This window comes from Passer domesticus, chromosome 6 (assembly GCF_036417665.1).
Source record: "Passer domesticus isolate bPasDom1 chromosome 6, bPasDom1.hap1, whole genome shotgun sequence".
In the NCBI taxonomy this organism is placed as follows: domain Eukaryota; kingdom Metazoa; phylum Chordata; class Aves; order Passeriformes; family Passeridae; genus Passer; species Passer domesticus.
The window spans coordinates 2,975,874-2,987,661 of NC_087479.1; the positions used below are offsets into that span (position 1 = coordinate 2,975,874).

An 11,788-nucleotide genomic window follows, 5' to 3' on the forward strand; every position below is an offset into this window, starting at 1 on the left:
GTTGCTATTGAGGCTGTTTGGAAAAGTTTTAAGCCAAAGTGTGGTCTCAGTTACTGTGTCTGGAGCAGCTCCACTAACTTAATCTCAAAATGCTACTCCAAACTGTCATGCTTGTGGATGGTGGGAATTTGGTCTGTTTTCCCTGGAGTCATCCTGCAGGCGTGCCTTCCCCTTCCCTGCAGGAGCAGGTCCTGCAACACATCCCTGCTGCTGCTACAGGAGCGAGGGGAAAATTGCACTTATGATTAATGCCCAAAGTTTTTATGGATGTTCATAAGACATCACTTTCTGTGACCACAGGAATTCAAAGCTTAGTCAAGCTATTAGATCTGAAATGTTTTCACTGAGATATTTTGCTTTTGAAAACAGAAACAAAGCAAGATCCTTATTCTTTCATCTTCTGCAAGAAATATGCTCCTGAGGAGCTACAGGAGGGTGTAAAACAGAGCAGGTTTCCAGGTTCCCTTCCCATTCCAACCCAGGGGCAATGCTGAAATCCCCACTCTGGGGTGGCTCCATGTCATCCTGGGATGAAGGAGAGACAGTTTGGAGCTGCAGCCTGCCAAGATGTCCACTGGGAAGGCTGCCCTTGAGTACACACCTCTGAGCCACCTTGGGCACATACCATGGAGCTTTCCAGAGCTCCCAGGGGATGGCACCCTCTGCTTGGCTCCATTGTTAGTGCTTGCAGGAAGAACTTGAGACAGCGTGGGCAGTGTGGGCTGGCTCAGGACGGAAGGCACGGCCACCATGAACGGGGCTGGAAGGTGCCCCAGCACGCCAGGCCTGGGCACGCTGCCGGGCTGGGGCTCACTGGGGCCACGGGGCTGGCTGGGAAAATCCATGGCAAGTGCTGCAACATCACATCAGGATGGACCAAAGCAGCCCCACATTCAGCCCCCACCTCGCCTTGGAGGGGGACATCCAACAGCTTCACTTGGTGCTGTGCCCACCTACCAAAGCCTGACATTTTTACAGGTCAAGAGAGGAAGCCACATCCCTGCCTTGCTGCAGGACTTCCTCCCTGGGCCATCATGCCACCCCTTAGCAGCATGTGGGTGAGCATTGCTTGGATTTCACCAGAGCAGCCAAATCTGTGCCCTGAGGGAGCCCATTCCTTCTGCCCCACACGCTCCAGCCAGCTGAGTAACCCTGAAGGAATCGGGCCCCGCGGCATCGGCCGAGCCGCCCGGCAGCACCGGCACCGTGGTGTGCAGGGCCTCTCCCGTCACCCAGCAGCCGTGGATAGTGTGCTCCTGCCGGAGCCAAGAATGAATACCAGAGGCATGAATCCTGCCCGAACAGCTCAGTTTGCAGAGCTAAATTAAAATGATAAAGGGCTGCAAGGCCGGGCAGGCTTGCTGGCACGGGGCTGGCAGCAGCGGCAGGGCCATCGGCTCCGCTGGGTTCTCGCCACCGAGGCGTTGGAACCAGGCAAGGGCTGCTTGTGCCACTCCTGGTGTCTTGGGAAGGTGTTATCTGCCAGGACGGAGAGAGATTCACCTGGTGCTCAGGTCCCACCCTTGCCTTGAGCTTGGCTGAGCAACTCTGGTGGGTTGAGCCTTGTTTCTGTACACATCTGTTTGGAACACCCACTATGGTCTGCACCAAGGGACACCATTGCCATTTTTCTCTTAATCTTGCCTCTAACTTTTGAGGTTGAAAGTTCAGGTTGTTGTTGTGAAGGACAAAGCATCTGAGGGATTTGCCTTTTTCCAACGCCCACCACTGCACTGATTGGAGGGATTCAGCTCATCCTCCCTTGGTTTAGGAAAGCTTCAATATTCACCTCTTCCCTTCAACCTAACCCAACTTTGACCCATGCAGAAGTCCTACCCTTACACACTGTGTCTCTGGTCCACCAGGAGAGACCCCTTGCGTTCCCTTGGCTTCCACAGCCAGAGGCACTTCCTATGAAATTTGATGGTTTTCCTACACCCCAACTTAACTGATATGTTGCTGCATGTGGGAATACTTGTGTCCACACAAAATTTCCTCAAAGTAGTCCCAAGGATAAGAAACCCTTCACAGATCTGGTTGTACCTCACCACCAGTGCTCCTCTTCCATCTTTTTTCCCACAAGAGCTCCCCTCCCCTCTTACCATCCACACCCATTTGTGAGTTTAAGTAAGCAGGAGTAAATACCATAGGAAGCATGCTCATATGGTTAGAACATCCCTGTGATCCCTGAACAACAACTCTCTTTGCTGCCTGTCTGTAGGAATAAATGCTATTAAAATGTGAGTGGTTTTCAAAGGGCCTGAATTTTACTCATTTTGTATCAGGATCCTTTGCTGTTCTTAGAAATTTTTTGCCTTTCCAATATCCAGCAAGATGTCAAGGAACCCCAAAAGCCTAAGATACACACATTGTGTTTCCTGGAGCTCACTGGCTGTTACAGTGCCCTGAGACATTCTTCCTGCTCTTCCTCCTCGGGGACATAGCTGAGCTGCTTCAAGGACAAATATTCCAATTATAGACAAAGCAGGGAGCTCTCAGAGGCAGGTGTTAACATTCAGCTTACTGCTCCAGCTTCTCCAGTGCCTCTTTCGAGGTTTTCAGGCAGCAAATTTAATCCCCTCTGCTTCCCTTTCTGTCCACAGCTCTCGCTGTTCTCTGAGTTCACATCACTGTCATCTCCTGGTAAAATGGGAAACATCTGAATGGCACCTCCACAATGGCAGAGCAGGGATGGACACATGCCAGGTGTGTGGAGCACCCTGAGTTCATGGGAGAGCATGAGTGGTCACCCCAAAACCCACCTAAGGGTAGGGTTACAAAGCTGGTGGCTCAGGGGAGTGGCCAGGGGACTCGCTCTTCATCCCCACTCAGCTGTTGGAGACATCCCTGCATCACCCACCTCCCCTCTGCCAAGAGGAGTTGAATACCATGGCCTACATCACTTGCACTCACAGGACAGCAGTGGGCTCTGTATCAAGGACTCTTGCAATGAATGTCCCATCCTCTCTTCTTCTATCCTAAACTACCATTTCTCAGTGGAAGAAGAGAGAAAATAAAAATGGTGTCAAGGAAAACCAACCTTTGTTTAATGGACCATGGAATCCTGAGGATTAGTTCCTCTGTGATAACTGCTCCTATAAATAGGTACTAGGTAAAACACCTATCATTCATTGGTAATATTCTGTTCTGCCATATTTTTCAGTTAACTTTTTCCATCACCAGAGATAGCAGTGACAGAATTGAACGGACAAAATACCTGACAGGGAATGGGTCATGAGGAAAAACAAATCTCAGTTTTAATCTACGATCTCGGGCAAATCTCTTATCTGCCCCACTGTTTATTCTTGCGCAGTTCTTGTGTCTTTCCTGTCTTTATTTTCTGTCTTTATTTTCTGTCTTTTCTGTCTTTTCTGTTTTTTCTGTCCAGACTACAGGTGCTTTGAGACAGACACCATCTCTCAAAGCTTGTTTGCAGCAATTCCCCTGGGAGGGCAAGGAAGAACATAATAAGTGCTTAGTGTACCATAAAATTATTTAGTAAATAATAGGCAGTTGTGAGTCACTGCCCTATAACTCCATGTCTGGTTCTTGGTGAGTATTTTTATACACAATTAAGAGACATAAGGACTTACACCCTATCTTCAAAAGGAGGAACCTAAGGGTCTTGACTCACATGAAGTTAAAAATGCAATGGTTGAGGCAGGCAGATGTCCTGCCTCTCTGGGTGGGGAACATGAAGAGGACAGCAGGGACCAGTCCCGGACTTCAGCTGTCCCACTGTGTCGGAGACAACCACAAATCCCTGAGGTCCCATTACCTCAATCTTTTTAGTCCCTTCTGAAAACACCTTCATTTCTTGACACTTAAAAACTTGCTGGCTTTTGGCATAAAATATCTGTTTCTTTTGTTGTGTTTGTTTTGCTTGGTTTTTTTTTCTGGCCTCTGAGAAGGATTTTGTCACCTGTATGATATAGTTTCATGACATAGAAAGGTTTGTTGAGGAACAGCTGTGATGAGTCTGCAGAGCACTTGAGAAACATCCAGCTGTGGGGACAGCTTCATCTGTGGTCACCTTATGAGTGATGTGTCCCACTGCCCCTTCCTTTCTTCATCTGTTATTCAAATTCATTCAGACTTTGTGATAGCTTGGTGAAAAATATTGGGTAATCCTGGCAAATGCACATCAAAGGAAATTAGTTTTTTTTTACGCAAGGGCCATTTCCATACCTGACAATGCTGTTGGGTCTCAGGCTCATGCTGGTAGGTCTCTTCCAGTGGCTGTTTTGGCAGTGCAAGTACAACTGCTGCCAGGTGGGCTGGTAGCCTGAGGTGGGATAAGGTGGGTTTGTCTTGGTGAACATGAAGATCTGGTAAGTGTGGCAGCTGGATCAGCCAGGTGCTTCACCAGGTTCTGAGGACTGTTTGTAGAGGTGAGATGTGGAACCAGCATGTTCTTTCTCTCATTAAAGAGCTTTACATGTATCCCCACAGATAAGGAAGCAATCTTAAGCATTTTCATGGGATAATCTTGTCTGACCAATTAAACCGACCTTCAGATTTTGTGTCCTGTATCAAAATGAGAACATCTGTGCAATGGTGCCAGCAGGAGGACAAATTAGAAATTAGAAATGCACAGCAATATATGTTACAGTGAAAAAATGGGGGATATTCAGAAGGCGGCTGTGTCAGGGAGAAAGCAAGTGCTTCCTTGGTCAGAACCATTCCTTATCCTCCACATATCCGTGCCACCAAAGCAGCATCACAACCTGATTGGCAGGGCTCTGCTTCTATGTTGTCACCCCACAAAAACGCTTTGCAGACAAAACTAGAGGTCCCAGGCCAGCAAGTGCCTTTCATTCAGGCAAAAAATGGCAGGGCTGTTCATCCCGGGCCCCTGTGCATTCCTCCTGCCACTTCTCCTTAAAAGGCATCACCCACCTGGCCCGATTATGAACATGAACTCAGCAGCCCCACACTCACCCTTGCATAGCAACTGCTGGATAGTGACAGATTTTCAGGGAATTGGTGGTTATCTGATACATAGTTGAGCAGCCACGTTCAAGGCTATAATTGATCCTTGCTCTCTTTTCTTTGTCACAAGCCCACCTGCTAACTGCAGCTCTTTCCATCAGGTTGTCCTCTAAAAAAACCAAGGGATTAATCTTGTGGTGTAGCTCAAATTACACAGGAGTTATTTGGCAGAATAATATCTGTGCACTGAGCTAAAGAACCAACCTGGGAGTAAAAAAAATCAAACAAGGCTGTTCTCTTAATGTTTAAAACCTAGAGAGATGGTGTAACGGCAACACAGAGGGCAGATTTGCATTTTTATTTTCATTCTGAGGGGGTTCTCTTGTGCTGTGACATGTGCTCCAGGCTAATGCTGCTTTACCTTAAACTGCTCCCCTCGGGTGAATTCTAACAGCTAACAGCTCTCATGTTATTCCAGCTGTAGGCAGAATGTGTGGCACTGTGCTTTTTATTTGAAAAAGAAAGTCACACTGGTGCAAATAAATGAGACTGGAATCACTGATACTACAGATTATTTGCAGCTTGGGAAGCACATGAGGTTGAAAAAATACCTCATTTATGGGCAGGTCACTATGGAGGTTAAGACCTGAAATGGAGTCATTAGCCATGTTCTATAGCTATGTTTGGTAATGTTTCTTAAATTATTCTTTCTACAGAGATAAAATCACTGCTTTCTTTTCTCCCTTTTCTGGTTTTATGATCACAGAATACATTAACATATATTCATTTTTTTGCACTTTTATAGTTGCCTTCACATGTTTATGAACACAAATGAATTTAGCACAGAGGCACTTGGACACAGACAACGTTTCACCAGCTGAAAGGTGAGGAAAAAGACCTGGGGGTAAATAGCACAGAAGCAGAAAGTGGCTGGAGGCAGCTGAGAATGCCAAGGAGAATCCAACATGCTTCACAAAATTGCCACCTGGATCTGCTGGTCACCAGCACGTGACCCTGAACTTGGACATCAGCACGGGGGAAATTCCTTAGGGAAGAAAGGACCGTGGAAGCATGGCCTGGGAGCTGCAGTTACTGCTTGACTACCACTTCTGCCAAAATCCAATGTCAGGACAGCACAATGAAATGGAAAACCCTCACTGGCCATGCTGCCACCTCCTGCTTCTGTCTCCCCATGTGCAGAATCCCTCTTTTCACAGGTCTCTCTGAGCATGTCAGGGAATTCTCATAAGGGGAAAAGCCTGCAATAACTCTCACCCATCCATGTCACAGGGATAGTGCTTTTAGAAGAAGAAAGTGGTTTTTTTTCTAATAGCCCTACCAAGAAATTCACTGACAGAAGAGCTGTTTGTTGCACAGGATTTGCAAACATTAAAGCCTGACCTCAGCCATGATTACATGGGACACTGCTGCAGTTGATATCACCTCAGCTCATGGCAATTGGGAGGTAAATTAAACCCCTGTTTGCAGAAGGGGCTGTGCATTCATATGCCCCTATAAGCCAGGGCCATATCGATTTTCCAGCCGGGGTAATTTCCAGTTTAATGAATTACTACCAAAGTGAGAAGAAAGAAGGTTTCTCCCACTCATTGCAATCACACAAGAGCGCTGGGGCTCAGCTGGCAGCCAAATCTGTAAGATGCTGTTAAACAGAGCAGATCTCCAGTTATACAGGGGACTTCTCCAGATTTTGAGCATTATTGCAAGTCAGCTCTTCTCAGGACAAAGCAGAAAGGTGCATGGCCTGAAACCCCAGGCTGAGCACCTTATCAAACCACCTCCAGTCCACACCTCCCTGCAAGAGCTGTGCACAGAGCTCCTTGGAAGGGGCAGAGTGACTGGACAGGCTTTAAGCAGCAGAGCACCCCCATGGCATCAAAATCCACACCGCATTAATTCCTTAGTCATAATTTTTGAATTATTTGGGGTTTTATCTATGCCCCTGTTCTTCCCTTCCCCCCACCCCCCAAGCTTATGAAGTAATTTATGCGTGTGCGGAGAGATTGACATTTAATAGGATGTTGGAAAAATGGAATTAAAAATTTCAGGAAGGAAAATCACCTGGAAAATTACATTTGATCTTTTAATTGAGATAAATAGGGAGAAATGAAAAGATGTCAAGGGATGATATGGGGCTGACAGGGAAGTGGAGATAGAGGCACTTAAATGTCACATGAAGTTCTACAGATTTGTTTTACTTTGAAAAAGAAGAAAATACTGGAACATTCTTGAAGTTTTAGGTGATTTTCTGATAAATTTAATAGCTGGTTTGGCTTTATGGCTTTTTGCAGGCAGTGCACCAGAACTGCAGATGAAATATGTTTCTGATCCATGTGTTGGGTTCCCCTGTTGTCATTGGAACATCTGTCAGATCACAGAACACATCTGCTCCCTGGTCAGTGACAAATCTGCTCATAGCTGCTAGAAGATTGTTCTTGCTTAAAACATTCTCTCACCTTTGATGAAGTATTCAACTACATGCTGGGGAGGTTTAGAGAAATAATGTCTATAATTTTACTAAATCTGGTTTGTATTTTTCTACTTAAAATGCCCTTTTTGCACTAAATTTGGAATATATGTGAAAAATTTTGGATTTTCCTAAATGTAACTTTTTTTTTTTTAAAAAATCTCCTCCTCTGAGTGGAGAATTTTGATTTTCTACTTTTTTTCCTTTCAAATTACGTCGCATCTTTGTTTTATTCCTCCTTTTGTCCTTGTAAGCCCAGTAATATGCAGTTATTGGAAAGTCACAGATGACAGGGCTTGTCACCCTCTTTCTCTCTCTCAGATTTAGATGTCCAGTGAAAGCTAAGCTCAGCCTTTTGCCCCTTCCTAGAGAGCGTGGGATAAACTGCCAGCTGGGTCTCCCTCTGCCCTCTGTAAATCGAGCCCAGAAGATCAGCCTGGGTGAGTACCTGACTCTCAAATGGCTGAAATTGCATCAGATGATTTGCACCCAGAGTGACTGAAGAGAAACGAGACACGGGCAAACAGATGATTGCAAGAAAGCTGAAAAGAAAATGCAGATTATCACAAAATCAATGTGATGTTGAGTGACAAGTGAGGAACAAAGGGAATTAGAATGAAGAGTAAAAAGGGGAAAGATAAGGAAGAGAATTGCAATTTCAAGTGCTTTAATAGATCAATATCAATAGCTTAAATTATTGATGTTTTTTGGTAAAAAATTCATGATTTCTCACAAGTCTACCTTCATCAGGATTTATTTCTAGGTTTTCCCAATTTCTGATATATGTTGCAAAATAAATGAAACCCCTGCATCTACCAAAATAGATTCTGGCATTACTAACAGCTTCCTCTGTCTTTCTCTGCTTCTCCTTTCCAGCTTCAGCTGTTGTCATCTGCCTTCACACATGCTTTGTGCTGCTCCCCCTGGTTCCAGATGGCCAGAGAGAAGAAGATAGACAGAGATCACAGTGCAGGCACTATGGAGCAGCCCCAGCAGCCTGGAGAAGAGACAATCCATTTTTCCCTTTCTGGGATCATCCTGTTGTGTGTTTCCTGACTATGCAGACGTGGTATAGCTGATAGACTGGCCCTTATATGTGTGTTTTTATGGATAAGCCTGTCCAGCTGCTTATTCCTGCAGCATGGAGCGTGGCCCTGTGTGCTTCCATCTTCCCAGAGCTTCTCTCCAGAAGGATTTGCACTGCACACAATGCAAACCTTCCATTTCAACCATTCTGGCTGGCGACAGGATGGCCTCAGTGTTGTTTACAGTTGCAATAATAGGTAAAAAATATTCATGTTGGAGGGTCATCTCATGGGGCTCAGTGAAGACCTGCTCCCAAATACTACAGAGCATGGGCACAGTCAACTTTTGTCATTTGGTGCCCATGTCTCATCACTCTCACACCCAAGAATTTCTTCCCAATGTCTAATCAAATCTTGCCCTCTGTCAGTTTCAAGCCTTTATCCCTTGTACTATCACAACACACCCTGTAAAGAGTCCCTCTCCAGCCTTCTTCTAGCCCCCTTTAGGCACTGTAAGGCTGCTGTCATTGTAACCACTGCTTCACTGGTTCCCATTCTTGGTTTTCCCAAGGCTGTAGTAGATTTTCAGGAAGTTGCATCATCTGAAAGGGTCACTGGATGAAAGGTTCAATTTGTAAATGCATATTCAAATCTGGAGGACTTCAGTGCAAAGCAGACCCTTAGACCTGTAAGGGAAATGTGAGCAGCATATACATGATTTCAGGCTGCAACAAAAAATCCAATCTCTGTCAGCATTATGACTTGCCATCCTTCATAGTACTATGAATTTGGAAGCTGAAAGAAAAATGGGGAACTTTGGAAGTTCTCTAGTAGCTATTACGGGAAGTGGTATAGCTGTATTCAAATAAATGTGTCCCACTTCCAACATTCTAATATATTTTGTCATTTTTCTGGAAGAGGCGAGAGAATATAATGGAAATTAGGTTTCACTTTCCATTATTCATTTCTAGCAGTTCTAGTAATATCTGCAGAAAACCTGCTAATCCCAGCTACACACCCACAGGGAGACTCATATTAGAAGCACGTCTTAAAATATTTCAAGCCATCCCACAGGTTATACCAGCATTATGATACCTCCTACAGATGCTAAGATTGGGCACATTGGGGTAGTTCTTGGAAAAGCATATGCTGAGAAATGGTGCTTGTGGCAGACACAGTGCCCAGGAGAGTGTAAAGGTGGGCAAGGATTAAGAAGCAGTGCCCAAACTGGAGTCAGAGTCCTCATAATTGAGGATAAAATTCAGTCCTAAATGCACTTTTCCTCTGGCATACTAGGCTAAGTTGCCTATTCTCTTACATTCATAAACGCTTTACGTCAGTCAGCCATAAAGTGCCTTACCCATATCTTCTTCCCTTTGAAATGGATATAAACCCAAATACCAGTGGATCCCTGCAAAGGCTCTTTGGCCATTTCTGCTGGCTTTGTAACTTCTGATGTCCTGCTGAGATCAGCCATGACCAATTTGATTTGGTGCTGACACGCAGCGTTGCCATGACTCTTCCTCTCACAAACTCTTTTCTTCTTTTCCCAAAGTCAAATATGGAAAAGCTGTGACAGCAGCATGAGCAAAAGGATATTGGAAATAATCCTCTTCATTCAGCCTGCATGCAAGATTTAGTGGCGCAGTAGCATTGCAAGGATGATTTCCACGCATCTGATAACACTGTGACACCCTATAATAAAACATATACCTTCTGTTTCATTTTATCCATTTAAGCCCTTTGAGCAACCAGCAGTTGTTGAGTTCCCCACTGCTGCTATTAATAGTCGGGGCAGACCACTCTGCCTACTTAGATTTATTACATTTTAACTAATCTTGATTGAAGTCTTCACATGTAAGGGCTCCAGGGCAGTCACTCACCAGGGTTACACACAACACACACACGCACACAGATTGCCCTGAAATTAGCTCATTAGATGTCACATAATAACCATTTAATGTGAAAAAAAACAGGTTTTGGTTTCCCCTTTTTCACACGAAACCTGGACAAGTAAACAGAAGGATCCCTTCTTTCACCACGATGGATGTATTCTGGACTTTTACCCATGCAAAAATCCCTCTGAAGTCTGTGGGCAGATTTCCCTGAGCAGGAAAACTTGTGCAACTCCGCAAGTTTTGTCTGCACTGAGTAGCCATGATTCAAAAGATATCACACACAGGGAAGCAGAGAAACTCCTCCCCATATTTTTTGCTGAATATTTTCTATGATTGATTTTATGTTGTGGGGTTAGTTAATGACATGTGAAAACCTGCTCAGGGAAATTTTGTGGTGCAGTTTCTCAGCTGCAAGATGAGATCAAACAAGCCCCATGTACATATTGCCAAGGATGATGAGAAGGGTGATGCTTCCCCCATGGCAAAGGGGGTTTGGAGGCTGGCTTGTCCCTCTGTCCCTCCTTCCTCCCCCAGGACAGCACGAGCAAGCTGAGTGCCTAGCTGAGAAAGGACTTCTGAAGAAACACTGAACACTGCTTTAAATACAGCTTTGCAGTTCCTGTAGACAAAATATTTTGTTGAATGTTCATGTTTCAGTTTCTATTACTCTAGTAAAAAGTCATTAATGCTCATTTTCTAGGTGATATATGAGTTTTAAATGTTTCTCTGAGAAGCATCCAAAACTTAAAAGTAAAATAAAATAAAATAAAATAAAATAAAATAAAATAAAATAAAATAAAATAAAATAAAATACTTCCCATTCTGGGCAGGAACATCATCATTTTTAGATTCAAACCATCACTAGTGTTTCCAGGAACTGAATCTGTTGGTGAACAAGCAACACACCATCAACGCACCCTGACTGCTCACAGACCTCTCTAGTTGAGCTAGGCAACCCTGGGAGCTTCTGCCCCGGGAGAATAGGCTGCCAGCCTTTAAAAACCCTCAAGATACAGCTCATTTTGCCTGAAGCTGATTTTCTCTGGATGCCTGCTGCAGCTGGTGCTGTGGGCAGGCAGAGATGCAGCAGCATCGTGGCTGGGTTAGTACATGCTCCTATTGCAAGGATAGGATAAATCTCTTGGGTTTTTAAAGACTGGCTTCAAAGTGCCTGCAGCTGGTGATCTGCAGCTCAGGCAGGGCAGTGTGTTTGTCACAGCTGAGAACATTGGGCAAGGAGCAGTGGGTATGGACTGAGAAATGGCATGGTGCAGGGAGGTCCAGCAGCAGGGCTGGATGCAGCTCCTGGAAAAGGCACTGTACAGGAAATCTGATGGGTTCAGAACACGTGGAGCTTCCTGACCACAAACAAACCTCCTCCACCTCTTGTGCACAGCAGGCCTGAGGCATGCAGGGTGCATTCAGTGCATCCACCATGTGCTCCATGT

The 11,788-nt window shown here is 45.0% G+C and overlaps 1 long non-coding RNA gene across 1 annotated transcript; it reads left to right on the forward strand.

The window, feature by feature from the left end:
- The first annotated feature begins 813 nt into the window (after nt 1-813).
- LOC135302432 (uncharacterized) lies at nt 814-9,330 on the forward strand. The gene is made up of 4 exons (XR_010364044.1): nt 814-1,058; nt 5,738-5,816; nt 7,739-7,857; nt 8,294-9,330. It is a non-coding gene; the product is annotated as an uncharacterized LOC135302432 (long non-coding RNA).
- The last annotated feature ends 2,458 nt before the right edge of the window (nt 9,331-11,788 follow it).